At 47.8% G+C, this 17,210-nt stretch overlaps 1 protein-coding gene across 1 annotated transcript in view; it reads left to right on the top strand.

Moving 5' to 3' along the window:
* Positions 1-15,158: 15,158 nt before the first annotated feature.
* Positions 15,159-17,210, top strand: part of PRDM1 (PR/SET domain 1) — a 102,016-nt gene continuing 99,964 nt past the window's right edge. The window contains exons 1-3 of the mRNA XM_068677802.1: positions 15,159-15,311; positions 15,946-16,070; positions 16,813-16,851. The gene's annotated coding sequence lies outside the window, so the exon portion shown is untranslated. The remainder of the gene's footprint in view (positions 15,312-15,945; positions 16,071-16,812; positions 16,852-17,210) is intronic.

Genomic DNA, 17,210 nt, shown 5'->3' with positions numbered 1-17,210 from the left:
CTTTAATTGCAGTTCATTTTCTTGGATCAGCCTGCTAATCAACTAAGCACTTTTCATTTCATGGCAATAAGAAGGTGTGCTGAAAATGCCATCATATCTCTAACCATCTTCAAAGCCTAGAATGTCTTCACACCATTTCATGGGTTTCCCCTTTCCAGTACTCAAAAAGGATGCTATAAAAGTCATGATTTAAATGATATATTGCAATTTTATGGACTTGGAAGCTAATTTTGCTTAGAAGCATTTTTATGGACTTTGGAAGCCGAGAGTGGGGGGAAGCAGAGCTCCTAAGATCAAAAACTTTCCTTCTGTAGAAAAAGGTTTCAGGGTGAGCAGTTTCTGCCTTCTCTGGATAGGACTCAATTGCTTTTTGAGACTCCAATATTGAAAGGCATTTGCTGAAAAATACACGTAAAGAGGGAATTCATTTTCTCTGCCTTTCAAACAAAAGGGATTATTTTCAGTTTCTGTTATAAGAGGGAGGGGGAGTTCTTTCCAGGGAAAAGCTGTAAGATGTTTTCCTTAATTAGTTTAATTACAAAATGTACTAAGAGTATTAGATAAACATTAGGCTGTTTTCAGGTTCAAAACAGGCAGATGTTAGCAGGATTAAATCAAAATACTTTATACGCCTTTGAAGATTTTTTTTTTCAAAGACTTCAGCTCTTTTTTTTTTTTTTTTCTTTTTAGACTCTAACAGCTGATATTATTATTAGACTCTTTTTCTTGTTTGATTAAAATTATGTTCATCTAACCCATGCAAGTCAGCTTCTATTAGCAAAGCAAGAAGGATTTGTCCTATGGTGTCACATTTCTGGAATTTGATGATTTCTTTTGTATTCATCCATTCTCCCTGCTCTGATCAGATTCTAATTATAGCCAAATTACAGCTATTGTCTCAAAGGCTGAGTAACATATTTGTGGTGTTTGGGGGAAAAACAGAAGATGTCTGATTTAAAAACAGGAATCACATAAAGTAATAAGAGTTGTTTATAACACTTTTTTTGGAAGATGGCAATGACAGGGAGGGGAAAAAGGAGATGTCTTTATATCCAAGTAGTAGAGAGTGAACAGCGTACTGAATTGAAGTTGTCCTTCCACAGTTTCCTTCGGTATTAACGCTCTGTCAGCTGTTATGAAGCACTAAAGAACTAGGTAGCTCCACCATAAGGAAGGACAAAACATACTTGTTTAGGACTTAATGAACATGGAACGTAACAACAGATAAAGTATCACTTGAAAAAAAATATAATACATGTACAGAAATATTAATTGTCACAAGCAAACATACTGTAAATTTACAATTGTATCACAGGTACATATATACTACAAGATGAAATAGTACACATTAAGTAAATGTGTAAAGAACTGGAACCCAGAAGTATACTTATGAGCAATGACAACACTTCTCTGCAACCGTCAGAATTACTTCCAAACTGAATACAGGACAATGACGTTTGAGGCACAAATGTCCTTAACTGTAAACATTTTATCATCTAAGACTGACGTCCTGATATGACTGACTTTAAAGGTATGAATGTCATCAACCATTAAATTAAAACAGAACTCCAAATAAAATGGGCAATAAACTATTTGGTCAGAAAAGCAGTTTCCAGTGCCAATATATTTACAAAGCATTTTTACTTCATCAGTTTTAAAATCTATTGCTAAATACTTGCTCTAAGATTGCCTATTACTGGCCTGCAAATTACTCCAAGATACGTACAAAGCCAAATGAAAGACTTCTCAAACATTCTTGCATATCAATAGAAGTTGTTTTACAAGAACAAGGCTAAATGCAGTATATTTTATTGCATTACCCTGCTGGTCACCTCAGTAAGATGAAAATGTAAAAAGCTTTTTCAGCGTTTGGTTTTCAAAAGGAGCTTTGGGCACTTGGCAGCTTCTCTCCACAGCCGGTCTAAAAGCATAAGTGTGAGCTCATTATTTTCCTTCAGACTATCTCCACCACTCCACCAGCATCCACTGGATAAACAATAACAACATTACCCATCAACCAGACTGATGAAGAACAGTGAGCTTCAAAAGAAAAAAAAAAAAAACAAAAAAAAAAACTATAAGATGCTGCAAAGCAATATCTGTGTAACAGCACAAAGACAGTAATGTGTCTCTCTTCATTCAGAAAAAGTGTGTGTATTGTGAATATGTACTTCTGCATGTGCACTCACAGCCCAATGCCTACCTTTCACACAGGAAAATCCCTGTATAAGCAACTGGTGAAAAAATATCAGCTGAAATTCCTGCAATTTTTTTTTATTTTTTTTTTTTTGTATACAACATGAGATATTCAGTTCCTCCTCAGCAAGAACTGTCTAAGTATCATCAGGTGTTAGCATAATGCAGTGACCATCAGATTTCATTAAATGACTAACTCTATTAAATGATTAAATCCTTGGGCACACCAATTCATGACAAGTGTAAACATACGGGGAAACACTTTTAAATCAATTACCTGATGATAAATGAATAATCTTCTTACTTAAATGAAAGCAATTAATGTATGTCAGGGCTATGCATTTAAGAGGTTTCCAGGATCAGAACCATCCATTTGAAAGCATCTAAACTCACACTTTCAGACATTAGATTAAATATTGCTAGCAGATGTTGAGTAGTACTAAAGTACAAGGAAGAATAAATAGCATTTAACTTTTTTTTTTTTTTCTTCCCACACACTTAATTCCACAGGATCTCACAATGTTGCAGTGTGCACAACACTGATATGCAGCAACTCATTTCCTTCTTGCCACGTCTTTCAGCACTGGTAGGCATGAAGCTGGGAGGGGAGCAGAGGTGGTGGTGCTGCTGCACTTGTGCTTCTCAGTGCAGTGATGTGAAATTCTTACAAACAAGGGTGACACAAGTGGTATATGAGAGAGAAAGAGATGTGATGGGGTCAGACAATACTCCCTGCTGCAGTCTTTCAGCTGCTCAAGGTGATTGCAGCAGTAGGGCCAGACACAGCATCCCACATAATCTGCCAGCTCTGAACCCCCAAGACCACAAAAACTGAGAGCTTTGAGGGACCCAAAGGTACACTAGGACAGCTGTCAAAGAATATACAGTAACAACTCTAACTGAGAGCATTTACAGAAATTGCACACAGGGCCTGCTGCGTTTTCTTTGATAATGTCTTGACACCTAGGCCTGGCTACTGTTGTTGACAGGAGCTGTGGCCTTGCTCTTGGCAATGTTGACCTAAGGATAGATGAAGAATTGCAACTGCCTCCCTTTCTCAGCCTCTATCTCAGTCCCCCTTTACTCCGTTCAGCCTTTGATTTCTCACTTCTACAGATTATGTTTTTGCACGGCATGGTGTCAGTGATAGAGTTGGGGGTGTTACCCCTCAGCCTGTGATCCACTCATCTCAGTGTGGGCCTTACTAAGACCAGCAGCACCAGAGGTATTAGGCACTGCCACAGTGGTGGAAATTGGGACCATCCTGCGGACACAGCCACCAAAAGGTCCTGTCCTGAGCAGAAGAACAACAGTGAATGCTCATTGTGAGCTCATGGGGGCTTACATGGGCTCTAGCTGAAGAGTGGTCTTCACTGTGCAGCAGGATGGTTACTGAGCCCTTCCCAGTGCCTCCCTCCAGCTTTCACCCTTGTGCTGTGTGGGAGTAGTTGCTTTTCCCAGGACACAGGGAAGGGAGAAATTTCAGTTTGCTGCCAAAACAGTACTCAGAGAATTAAGCTGTCAGCTGCAGGTAGAGTCTAGTAGGCTCGTAGATAGTTGCAGATAGAGTGCAGATAGAGATAGAGATATGTCGTGAATCTTGGGAGTTTCTTTTTCTTTGGTAGCTTTTGGCACCGGACCCTTCCCACAGTTTCACTAGTTGCATCCTCAATTCAGTCCCTGTATGTGGTTCTGTCAACATTCCCCTTTGTGTCCTGTTCTTCTTTATTTTGCTTTTCTATCTCTTCCTCCCTTACTTCCATACCCGTATTTCAGTTTATTTTTTAAACTAGGGTTTCACTGTGTCCTACAACACAGTGTGTCTAGTGCCTATGTGGCAAACATAAAATCAGACCGGGGGAAAGAGTCACACTCAGAAACACCTCCAGGATCATTGTGCCCATTGTCAGATCTTTGGACCTGGGTGTCTTTGCTCAGATCCCATTCTGTGAGCCATGCCCAGAAGTGATGCACAAGATCCTTCACTGTGGAGAGGTCCTTGCCCCACAGAGTTCTGGCCTTGGCTGACTGCATCATGAATTATGACAGAATTCACTCTTCTCCACAACCTATTGCATAGCTTGGCTGTTTGCTACCACATCCTGCATCCTAGGTCTCACCGAAAAGTTTAAAATATTCCCCATCCATACAGCATGATGCAGAACTAGGTCCCCAGGGACATCATAGGCAGTATAAATGTATTGTATTGAATATCTGAGGCAGAGTAATTTTTCAGTCTCGCTGCCCTTAAACCATCAAATTGACTTCTGGAACTTCACCTATGGCTTACCTTCAGTGTATGGTCTACATAGCATATCATATATAAATGATGTGAAAAGTTTTGAGCTTCCTCCTGTTTCTGCTGGACGTTATCGTCATCACAAACTCCTCTTAAATTTAATGCATGGATTCAAGTTCCTTCTCTCTCTCTAATGACTGAAGATCACTTTTAAAAACAGACCACTTCTAAGCATTAAAACCTAGAAAATAACTTTAAAAGATCCTTTTCTGCAGTTTCCAAACCCAGATAATTGACCAAATTGCTTAATTTTAAAATCTTTCATAGAGGGGGAAAAAATGTCCTGTCTAAGACTCTCCACACCAAATTTAAGCCACAAATACGTTTTTACCATGACCGTTTACAACTGGGAAATGTGTGGTTTATAATGGAATGATTATACAGCCTTAGCTCGGGACGTCATTGGCTTTCTGGTAAGGTGAGTAAGAACGGAGCCGGCTCTGATCCTTCATGTACATGTTAGACACAACTGTTCTGGTAAAGCAGCTCCTCATCCCTTTGCACACAATTTTCTGGGTTTTGCAGATTTTTTTTGGTTTTTATTTTTTAATAAAGTATATGGTCTAGGGCCCAGCTTGAAACAAAAATGCTTGTTGCTTGCTGAGTTGTATGAACTTTGGAAATATGGCAATAAAATGGACACATATGTTCTATTATTATTATTATTATGCTTAAGGGCTACAAAAATAAATCATTCTCCAAGCTCACATGGACAAAATGAGCACTGCCTTCTGTGAGTGTCTGCACTTACATGTATCTGTTTACTTAGATGCATCTGTTCTTGATATCTCATGGAAAAATCAAATATTGTATCTTATGAAAAACCATTGCTGAAGCATTGTTCAGAAAATCAATCCTAAACCAGAAGTCCATTAAAAACCTGAATACCTGGGTCCCTCTGCTTGGAACTCTCTTTTATTGTTATTAATAGATCATTTATCTTCAATATGGTTAGAGATAAAAATTCCTTTTTAAAGCGATGAAATGAAGAGATTTGCAAGTGCTGAAACCCCCTGATCTCCCCCTCTCTCTCGTCACCTGATACAGGCTTAAGGTTTCACAGTTTGTAAAAATCAGTGGGAAGCTCTCCCCTCGCCAGCCTGCCCTGGGCCAGTTTAATGGGCACCCACGGCCTGCCAAAGGGGTGAGCACCTTTTGCCCAGAAGGCGAAGCCACTGTGGCCAGGACACTGGAGCACTTCATGTCCCCATGTGAAGGCCTTAATCAGCAGTGGTGAGGTTTCTTCTCCGGCTTCCCCCCGGCCTGACCGTAGCCCACAGGGGAACCTGCCCGGGGATGGCCGACTTCTGCTGCAGGTTGCAGCTACCGGGGGCAGGGGGACTTCTGGCTTCCCGTAAAGGGCTTTCTCCTCACTCAGGGGGAGAGCCTAGGACAAGCACTTCACAGGGAAACTCCGAGCAGCTGCTGGGCAGTTTCCTTTCAACTCTGTCCCAACGCCGCTGTTTACAGCTTTACGAAGGCAGCTCCGACTGCCCCTTCTCCTTCTCCCCCTCCCACTTGTTCAAGTTTGTCGATACCCGATCCACGAACATTTGTTTCCTCCTTCCCCAGAGGAGTTTTGCGCTCCACTGACCTCAAGTTCAGCCCCAGTGAGGCTGGCAGGAGGGCTCAGCTGGCTCTCGTTTACCCACTCGCTGTCGGACAAGAAACACCAGCATAATTCAAGCAGGGGAACCCTTCCTTGCCAGCCCCTCACGCCGCCCTGGGCTTTGCTGCTGGGGAAAAACCCACCCTCCCCGGTCCCGGCCCACGGAGGCGAACCCCCTGCTCTCCTTCCATGGGGGCCACTGGTGCTGGGGCCGTAGGTGCGGGTCCGGCTGCTCGCCCCCGCTGCGGCTGCCCTTAGCCCTCCTCGCTCCTTGCTGTGCACCGCTCCACGCTGCTCCGCTCCGTGCACCTGCGGCCCCGCACACCTTCCCCAGGTGGGTCCCAGCCTCGCCCCACTGCTGGGGGGAGACCGCGGGGGATGGAGGGAGGGATGGATGGAGGGAAGGATGGAGGGATGGATGGAAGGATGGAGGGAGGGATGGAGGGATAAAGGGAGAGATGGATGGATGGATGGATGGATGGATGGATGGATGGATGGATGGATGGATGGATGGATGGATGGATGGATGGATGGATGGATGGATGTTTTGCCCCCCTCGCAGCTCGATCTCCAGGTGGTTCCCACCCTTTATCAACAGGCTGCGGCACCCTTTTGCCTACCCCCTTCGCTCCCCCTCCCCTGTCGTTCCGGCAGCCGCAAAGCCTTGTGCTTTAACCCCTTCGGGCTGCCCGCTGTCCCTTCCTCCCTGCCTGTAACCACCCCGCGCCGGGTCCCGCGGGGGTGCGCGGAGCTTGCGCCGGCCACTCGCGGCGGGGCGGGGAGCGGGAGCCACGCGTGGAAACGAAGGGCGGGCGGGCGGGCGGCGGCGCAGACCCCCTCGAAACGCGGAGAGGGCTCGGGGGGGATCCCCCCGACAGAGATGAGCCCGGGTTTTCCTCCTCTGGCATCCTCGGAGGCCCGCGGAGGGCTGCGCGCACGCAGGGCAGCCGCCGCGCTCTGCGCCCCAGCCCGGCGGGGGGATCCTCGCCGATTCCCCCGGTGCGGAGCCGTCCCGGAGCTGGCCCCTGGGCAGGCAGAAAGCGCTGCCCCTCCGCCGGTTCCTCCTGCGCCGCTGCCCAGCCAAATGTCCGGGAACTGCCGGCATTCGTTGCTTTCTAATTAGCGACACCCGCTCCCGTAAGCTTCGTCTCGCTCCCCGCGAAACTGCTCCGTGCAGTCGCCCATCGGGCGAGGGCAAAATGATCTATGTTTTAATGAAACTACCTCGCCCCGCTCTCTAAAAAAAAAAAATAAATAATAATAACAATAATAAAATAAATTCACACGCTCTGGGAGACAATCTCTTTACTTTCTGCTCTCCTCCGCCCGCTCTGCCCGTGGTTCTCCAACCCGACCCCCGCGCTGCTCTTTGCTTGCGTGTAGTGCTGTTCCCCCCCAAGTCACATCGGAAAACTGTTTACGCGAGCCGCAACGAGGCGAAAGATTTTGGGAAGGATGTGAAAACGAACGTGGTTTTATTGTGCCGGGACCACCGTGGAGCTAACATTTAAACCGCACTCCTCGTAGCGGCGAAAAAAAAGAAATAATTTAAAAAATATCAGATGGATAATAAAAAAAAAAAAAAATACACCCAACCAAGCGGCTTACGAGAAGGGCTGGCTGGGGATAACCTCCTTGTCCTGGCTCCGCTCCGTGGAGGTGGGAGAGATTTGGTGCATCCCCTGCCCGCACAGCACCGTCTGGCACGGCCCGGGGGGTTTGCTTTTTCCTCGCATTAGGAGGTGGGGGGAAAACGCGGGTGTGCGGCTTAGTTTGATGCTGTTATTGCTCTGAAGTGCGCACCCCAAAAAAATAAAAGGGAACTTCTTTCTCTGTAGTTCTTGTGCTGGGGGTTGGATCAGCCTCCGGCAGGGCAAATCCCGGTGCGCGCCCGGGCTGGTGTCGGGAAGGATGCTGGGCATCGTTGGGGGGGGCTTTTTATTATTATTATTATTTTTTTTTTTTTATCATTGTTGTTCTTCCCGGAGGTTTACGTGAAAGCAAAATCCCTTTAAAGCGTGTTTTAAACGGCACGGTTTGGTGCTAAAACAGGAAATCCCTCGGCGAAGGGTTTGGGTTGAGCCCGAGGAGTTAACTCGTTCCTCTGCGCCGCGATGCCGCGGGTGGCAGGGACGGAGGGGGGGACGGCAGGGACGGGAGGGACAAGAGGGACAGGAGGCTGCCCGAGCCGAGCCGAGCCGTGCCGTGCCGAGCCGTGCGCTTGGAGCCGCTGGCAGAGACTACTTCAGACGCGGTCCCTTCGTGCGTGGGTCCACAAAACCCGAGTCCCACCTTCGGGCAGCCCCATGGGAGCCAAACGAGCTGTTACAGAGGCTGGCCGAGGTCGCCACTCGCCTTCGGGCAAGGCATCGGTAGCCCCCTAGCAGTAAACTTACCTGCGGGTGGAAATGGGACGCCGGGAGGCTGCGGTTGTCTTCCTTGGTTTGTCCTAAATGCCACGTTTTGCACAGTCTTGGCAGCTTCCTGGTCATTCAACCACCACTGAATCATTTTTTGGGGGGAGTTCAAAGAGAAGGGGCCCCGTGTTTGCAGGGGGAGAGAGCTGAGTGCTGGATTTTGGAAGTGGGGAGCAGCAGCCTTCCCTCAAGCAAGCACTTACTCTACTCCTAAATCAACCGCAGTCCTTCATACCCTCTCAGTGAGGACCTCTTTCCCACCAGCACGAAAAGAAGGGGTCGTGGGGGCTTTGGGGTAGTGGGCAAGCTGTTGGTTTCACGGCTGTTGGAAAGGCAGGCTGGCTGCAACTGAGCAACTGGGCAGAGCCTGCCTGAGGGATTGCCTTCCTGCAGAAAGTAACCTTGCAAGATGCTGGGGTTATTGACTTCGGAGTGGGGAAGGAGGTGTCTGATAATCAGCTCACTCTCTATCTCCCCTAGATTTATGGATCAGGGCCTCCCTTGTCACTCCTGAAAATATAATCGCGCTGGCAATAAACCCTGAGGGAAGAATGAGACAGCAAGTGTTTTTCCTCCGAGCCAATACAGTGACCTTTGAGTTACGTCTTTAAACAAGGACGTAAATGACGTCCTTAAATGATGTTACAGCAAGCCCAGCTTCGATCTGTTTGACTGCCCTACCTTGGTCAAGCTGCCCGAGAGGTGCCACCGCTGGGTGTGCAGGGCTGGCAGTGCAGAGGGACCCAAAATGTGGCCCTGAGGCTGACACTGCTGCCACAAGGCACAGAGCTGCTCTTGAGATGCTCAGTTTTGGGAGGGAGGGAGCTCTCTCGCTTTGTTTCACCAGATGGGAAAATTGCACCAAAGGGGATGCTCTCCCCCTTACCTCCCCCCCCTTTTTCCCCTCTTTTTCTCTGCCTTTTTTTTTTTTTTTTTTTTTTTGGACAGAAATATTTCCTGTCTTCCTTACAAAAAAAAATGTATTTTATGACCATTTTGCTGTGCAGACCTCTCTCTCTGGACATTGCGCAGAGTAATGCAACACCTCCAATCTGGGGAGCAGATACCTCTGCCAGCCTCAATTTATCTCAGAACATGCCTTTGTCTCTCTTCGACCTGTTCCTGCTCTTCAGTGAAAACTCACCTTTTTACAAGCTGTCAAACGTAACACTAACAGCTGAGCATTCCTTGGGAAGAAGAAAAAAAAACATATTTACTTAAAAATCACTTAGCATTTATGGCTCCTTGATTTTTTATTAGCCTTTTAACAATGTCTCTCACTTTAACACTAATCCAGAGGGAAGGAGCTCTCTCCTGTGCCTACAGCAGATATATCCAAATGGGGAGCAGAGGAATAGAGTCGTTTAATCACTTCTAGTATTGCAAATACTTAAGAATATTTTGCAACAAGAGACCCCACTTCAGTGTGCACTCTGTTACAACCCCCAAACAATCTTTCTTTCCAGTTCCCATGGCCTATCTGGTGATAAGTGGGGTTCAGACAGTGCAAAAGGCTGTAAACACAACTGCTCCCCAGATCACATCCAGCAGAGGAGGGCCCGTTCCCCAGAGACCTCCATTTACCTAGGACTGCAATCGGGAGATGAGAGCCTGGCCCTTTGACACAAAGATGGCCCAGGCTCTGCAGCTCTCCTTCACTTTCTTTCCTAAACTGAATTGAGCAAGCCCAGGCTGCCTGCAGTCGGGCGAAGGGAAGGATAAGTGCAGCTGAGCAGTATCCATCTGAGGCAGTGCAAGTGGTTACTTTGGCCAAATGCTTGACAGACTGGGAGGAATTTCAGAGAGGCCCAAGGCAGCCACGGGAATGGGTAACAGCTTGGCAAATGTTACACGGCAGACACAAGATCTGAAAAACACATTCGCTGATCTGCCTCTACATTTGCCGTAGTGACTCAGGATGGAAATCTGGACATCACTGTGGATAACAGTGAAACCCTCTGGTCAAAGGGCAGCACTAGTTTAGGAAGCTAATTAAATATTGGATAGCATAGGAAAGGGGAGGCAGGAGTGGGAGAAAGGTTTACATAAGCATGGTCATCACGGAGATCAGTGGGAAGCCTCTGCCAGGAATGGGATCTCAAAAACAACAGAGCAGAAATAAAATGGCTCAGGGAAAAGCAACATGAACTGTCAGTGATGCAGATAACAGCGGTATTTGAAACAAACGATGGCTGCTTTGGGGAGGAGGGGATAATCAGAGGGCAAGACGAATAACACAGATGTGTAAAATATAATGGGCGTTATGTAAGGTAGATTAGGAAGTTCTTGGCCACCCTTATGACTTGTATGAGTAACAGATAAACAAGACAAGAGGAAATGGAAAAGAGATCTCAGGAATTTTCTGTGCAAGGCGTCGTTAACTTGTGGAACTCACTGTCATAAGATGCAATTAAAAGCAAGATCTGGATGGAATCAGAAAATAAGAAATATATATATGGAATAAAGATAAGACCATTTTTGTATTATCAAATGTAGAAGTGATGCAAATCTTTGTGCTTTGTCAGTAAATCTAACTAACAGGAGATAGATTAATGATGATGATCAACTGACAAATGTTTTTCGTTGGGGCTCTTGCAGCTTCCTCTGAAGTATCCACCACCAGCCAAAATTTGAGGTTGAATATTGAATAAACCTTGGACCGAACTAGCTTTACCAGTCCCTTGTTTCTACATCTCTCTCAGGATGACTCACTGACTGACAGAAAAATATTAAGTCTCCTAATTTTTGAAGATGGGACTTGGGAGCTTTCAAAAACATTACTAACTGTCTAAATAATGCATAAACTCTTTCCTCCTCAACCTACTCAAAATAAGAATCATGACCGTTTGTCTGGTTCTTCACATGTGGCAGAATCAGTTTAACTTTCCCTTCCAGTTCAAGTAATTGCTACAGGAAATCTTTATATTTGTGTTGTAATTTGGGGACTTAGATTTGTTTTTAGTGGAACTAGAAAAGAGTACAACCATGCAATGTAAAGTTTCTTTAAAACTACAAAGAGAAAACTTCCACCCTTTCTTTTTTTCTTTTTTCTTTTTTAAAAAAATCTTTTAATAAGAATAACTTTAATTTAACACATCTGGGCAGCTTGCAGTCTATCAGATAGTGCCTGCATATCCGGTGTTCTAAGCACCCTGGACAAACAGTGACTTAATACTTTTTTTTTTTAATCTCAACTTAAATAAACTCAAGGGCAACTACTGACACTTATAAACTACCCTTACAGACCTGCAACACTATTTTTGCCCTGCCAAACACCTAATCTAGACAAGAAAAGCAGAGTGGGGCAGCTGACAGAAGAAATCTTCAGTAAATTAAAGCTGTTTGAAGCTTAAAAAGAAAACAAGCAGCAAATTTCCAGGATTCCACTACTGTAATTTCTCCCTCAGTATGGACTGGGTTTCAATACCAGTAACTGTTAGCTGAAATTTCAGAGGGAAGGAAGTGTCTTAAATTGATGCCTCACCACTTTGGATCGAGCACCTTCCATGTGAGGACTGCTGCAGCAGGTTACAGACCTGAAAGCAACAATCCTTACACACTGGGGGACTGTGCACTACATGCCGTGCACAGAAATGTTCCTTCCACTACAGAGAAAAAAAGTGAGGCACAATGTCCCGTCCGAGGACACAGGAAATCTGTCCAGCCCATGAACAGAAAGCTGTTCTCTAATTCCTGTGGCAAAAGCACCTTTCCACACTGTGTTTAACACTGCTGGCCCACTTACCCCAGTGCTACGCTTCTGCCACAGCTTGTACATTGGTTGCCTTTATGGCCTGAAGACAAAAAAGGGTGTAGACAGCCCCAAAGCACTTTTCTGTCAGCTCTTTTCTTCAGAACAGGATGTCATTTAGACTCACGCATACCATTATCATAAATAACCTCAGAACTACTTAAATCATGAACAGAGTTTGCAAGCATCTGGAAACAAATTTCGTTTTGTGCCAGGTATACATCTTAATTTGTCCTTTATGTGGTTTTTGTTTTGTTGTGTTTTGGTTTGTTTTTCCTCATTTATGTTGGTAAATTATAATATTGTGAAAACGACTTCAAGGGGCAGCTTTGAGCTCACTCATCCCTCTCCCCGCTGCTCGGCACTCGTCATTTTGCTACAGATCGTTACGATATTTTTCTGCTAGGCAGCTCTCCTCCCTGTAGTTTTGAAGGTGGAAATACTTTCATTCAGTTGATCTAAGAATATGTTTCACTTCCCTGACACCAGCTTTTCTTGTGTTAAAAAAGCCAACAAGCAAACAAAGCCAAAAATATCATTTACCTAAAACACCATGGACGCTTGGACTCTACTTTACTTGGTATTTCTTTACCTTTTTCCTTGTGTGATATTTTTATTGCAAATATGTAGCATAAAATGCCCTGAAAGGAAAGTGAGATAAGAAGCGAGGAGGTGGATGCCTCTTTTTAAACTAAAAAAGAAAGAAAAAGTAAAGTCCTTTCCTCTCACTTTCCACATTTCCCCCTTCCCTTTTGTTTTCAGTGCTTCCAGAGGTAGCAGAACTTGATAAAAATGCAGCAGGGCAGGGGGAGCCGGGAGGGGAGGAGAGGGAAGATAACATTATTCCAGACCCTCGCTCTGTTTTGTTAGGGCAGATTTAATCTCTCAGGCAGCATCAGCAGATAGGCCTGAATGACCGCCTGATCATCTCTTCACTCTCTCTTCTTTTATCTGGATTACTCTTTCAGGGATGATATCTCACTATTCTTATTTGGTAAATTAGGCTATTGTTTCCCTGCATTTCACTTATTGTAAAATGGTTTCTTTTTTAACTTCAGGACATTGTTTCTGGGCAGTGAGCATGCTGTCACTGGAGAGGGGATGTGAGGAGGGAAACATATAATTAGGGACAGATTCTGCCCTATTTTGCCATTTTGCAGTATCTTGCTGTCTAGTGCCCTTGATTTCATGGGGATTTCATATAGGAAAATACAGATAAAAGGGGTCAAATTTGTCCTTGTAATTGAAGGAAAAATTAAATAAAGATAAGGAATGCTATGGAATAGGACTACAGCATGCTTTTGGTCTCAAGTTGCCATTTAAGCTGCAAGTTAACAAATAGGCAAAATAAGAGATCATCTAGTAAAAGGTTTTTGAAGGAGCATTTGTTCACAGAGTCTGATTTATCAGTAATTCTTGATGCCTCATGATAAAAGCTGGAAAAAAAAAAGAAAAAAAAAAAGAAAAAAAAATGTCACAGCCTTTTTTGCTACATGTAGCAGTGAGTAGCAAGTCCAATGGTTCTAGCTCAGAAACCGAAACCTCATGTTGGAGTACTAAAATGTGCAGTACTGAGACTTTGTTTGTTGTCATTGGAATGCATACGATCTGTTCTGGGCGGTAGCCTTTTATCTAGCTGCACTTTGAAAAAAAAAAAAGAAGAAAAAAAAAAAAAGAAAAAAAGAGGAGAAAAACCACTACAACTGTATTTTGCTTGTTCATGCTGTGTAAAACACGCCAGCCATTCGGAGGGCAGGCTGAGGTGCAGAGGGACCAGCCAGCACATCCCAGCAGGCACAGCCCCATGGTGGGCACCGGCACCAGCTGAGCTTAGGGTAAACCCAACCGCTCGCTGCGGTGTTTGTGAGCAGGGCTCTGGGGATCGTGGTTGCAGGCTGGTCCACCAAAGCCCACGAACGTGTGCTGTGCCATGTCTGACAACAGCTGAGAGGCGACCAGAATGGCAGTGGTCACACAAAAGCACTGGTGGGACGTCCCGGCAGCTGACTGCCTCACACACGGCTCTCCCCGCACGCAGCCCGGGAAGGCCGTAATTAGCGAAGTGCCACCACGGCTGCGGGACTTGCTGGGAGCCACCAGCTCCGTTACGTGATTCACGTGCCCGTGGTGGGCTCTTCACATGAAGTACATGAACGGTGTTTCTGGAGAAAGGCACTGCTGTTTGCAGTCCCTCAGTGGTGATGTCTAGGTGCTCACAGGAGGAGCTCCCTCTCCGTGCATGAGGACTGCGTCCACAAATGGGTGCCCGTGGTGAAAGAGGGGCGTGAGGCAAAATCCTAACCCCCTTTCCTGATCTAACTGCTCTTGCAAAATGGAGCAGGGAGGCAGCACCCAGGGTCGTGGTGTTCAGTGCCTGCCCCTCCACAAGCATCCCCAGCGGGATTTCCATCACCCCCGTTAGCCACACTGCCTGCAGTGATCACGGGGATCTGTGGGGACGGGTTTGTCCCCAAGGTCAGGCCCAGGAAAAGTCAAAGAAAGCACCCCCATCCTGCGCAGCACCACATGCCCTTCCCCACCCTATTATTAGCAGTATTTATTAATATTAGCAGTACTCGGCGGGCCAGCGGGGGGCTGGCAGCACCCTGCACCCCGACCCACCACGGTGCCTGAGGGGAGCCCTTCCAAGCACCCTGTCCGGGAGGGGTGGCAGGAAGGGGGCTGCCCGGCCAGCCCCCCCCCCCCACGGCTCGGCGGGGCCAAAACGAAAGCGCAGCGCGGCCCGAAACCCTCCGGGGGCGGCGGCGGCCGCCATGTGACAGCCGGGAAGCGCCGGGCCGGGCCGGGCCGGGCCGGGCCGTGCAGGATCGCCCCCCCCGCAGCGCTGCCCCCGGCGGCAGCCCCGCCTCTGCTCTGCGGCACGGTCTTTAGGGGGAGTGGTGGGGTTGTAGGGGGGGGGGGGGTGTCGCTGCCTTGCGCTCCGCAATTAGCGCTTCGCACCGCTGTCAGCCCCGAGCTCCCCGGGGGGCCGCCGCCGCCCCCCCCCCTTTGTGCCCGGCGCGATGCGGGCAGCGGCAGGTAAGCGGCATGGAGGGGGGGGGGGGGGGGGCGGCGGAGCGCCCCCGGTGCCACCCTGGGGCCGCGAACCCCCCCCCCCCCCAAACCCGTCCGCCCGCCCCCAGCGCAGCCCGGTCCTGCCCCCCTTGCCCCCCCCGCCCTCCTTCCTCCCTCGAGGAAGGCTCGCCCTGCCTGCCTTTGTGCTCTTTGGGCCCTACTTGTTATCGCCGCCACCCGAAGGGACGCCCCCCCCTCCCCCTTTCCCTTCTCCCCCCTCCCCGCAGCCCCAGCGGCACCCCCGGGGGCTGTGCCCCTCGCCTTGCTTGCGCTCTCTCCCCGTCCCATCCCAATATTAAACCTCCCCTCTCCCCATCCCTCCTCCTGCCCCCCCCCCACCCCTAACCCTGCCCCCGGAGCCATCCCCCAAATCCCACCTTCGTGCCTGCTCTGAGTTTTGTGTCCCCCCCCACCCCCCCGCCCTACTCCCCGGCTGTGGTTTCGCAGGGACCCCTCTCCAACCTGTCCGTAGGTATGTTTGTGTAACCAGACACTGCGAGTAGCCGTCTGCCGAGGAATTAACCCTACAACCCCCCCCCCCCCTTTCACCCCCCCCCCAAAGCTTAGTTTGCATTCAACAGAGGTGTTTGTTTTGCAGGTTTAAACCTCCAGACGGGTTGAAGAAAAACAAAAACAAAAAATAATAATAGTAATAATAATAATAAAAGGAAGCGCTTGGCAGATTTTGTTCCCTCCCTTGAAAGCCCGGTGGACGCGGAGCAGGTGGGGGACCGGCGGGGGAGAGGGGCTGGGGGTGGGATGCGGAGCGGGCAGGGGCTGAGGGGTGCGGGAAGGAGGGGGGGAAAAAAAGGGTTTAAAAAGAGGAGAGCCGAGCCGTGCATCCCCCCTTCCTCTCCTCCGAGAGCAGGGGAGGTAGCTCGAGGCTCCCGCTCTCGTTTGTTAAAAATAAATACTCCAGAAGTTGGCAAATTTTCGTAGTTTTAGAGAAGTGGATTCTCTCCAGGATTAACGTAAAAAATGTTGATGTTTGAGGAACTGCTCTTGCTCAACCCGTAAATAAAGTGGAGATGTTGACAGTTGACAGTCTAGCCTCTGGTAAACGAGAACAAAAAAAACATTTCATTTCTTGAAGGGCATCAATAATTGTGAGGGTGGGAGGGAGAGGAAGAAGTTTAACTATTAACCTTTATCTGGGATTGTAAATGAGTTGAAACTCGTGTTTCTGAAGCTTCTTTTATGCGTTTGCTTTCCTCTTCCCCCCCCCCCCCCTCCGCTTCCCTTCCCTGGAGATGGTGAAAGGTAAATGAAAACGATGATGCTCACATTAATTGGACAAGCGGGCGATTTTATGGCTCGCCAGTAAAAAATGAATGCCACGGGAAAGTTTGCCGTTCGCAGTGCAGGCGGTGGGAAAGTGGTCTGGAGGGCGCGGGGGGGCGGCGAGGCAGCAGGGCTGGCTGCGAGCTGTGCTGTTACATTTGGGGTTTTGTTTTTGTCTCTCCAGATCAGTCACTTGAAGACGCCAGAGGACGGTTTGCAGAAGGTAAGAGAAGCCTTTTCCCCCAGCGATTGCATCCTCTGGTGCCTCGTACTGTGCGGCTACCGCTCCGGTGGCCGTGCAGCGGAGGCCCGTCGCGCCAGCAGACTCCCTGTGCCCGTGTCCCCAAGAAGTGGTGAAGGGGACACGGAGCTGTGCTGGCCGCAGTGCGGGCACCAGGGAGCACAGCTCTTCCAGCAAGCAAGTCGGCTGCTGGTACGCGCCGAGGTGCTTGTTAGAGCTGATGGATTCCTCCCGTCCCAAAAAGGGATACTCGTTCTTTCGTGAGTCAGGACAGAGTAAGCTTAGGGAAACAGGAGATGAAAAGCACAGTGAAAAAGTTCTTGTTGCAACTGTTTGCTGCA

Source organism: Anas acuta, chromosome 3 (genome assembly GCF_963932015.1).
Source record: "Anas acuta chromosome 3, bAnaAcu1.1, whole genome shotgun sequence".
NCBI classification, from domain to species: domain Eukaryota; kingdom Metazoa; phylum Chordata; class Aves; order Anseriformes; family Anatidae; genus Anas; species Anas acuta.
The sequence above is the reverse complement of the archived record's forward strand: the minus strand, read 5'-3'. Positions and strand labels throughout refer to the sequence as shown.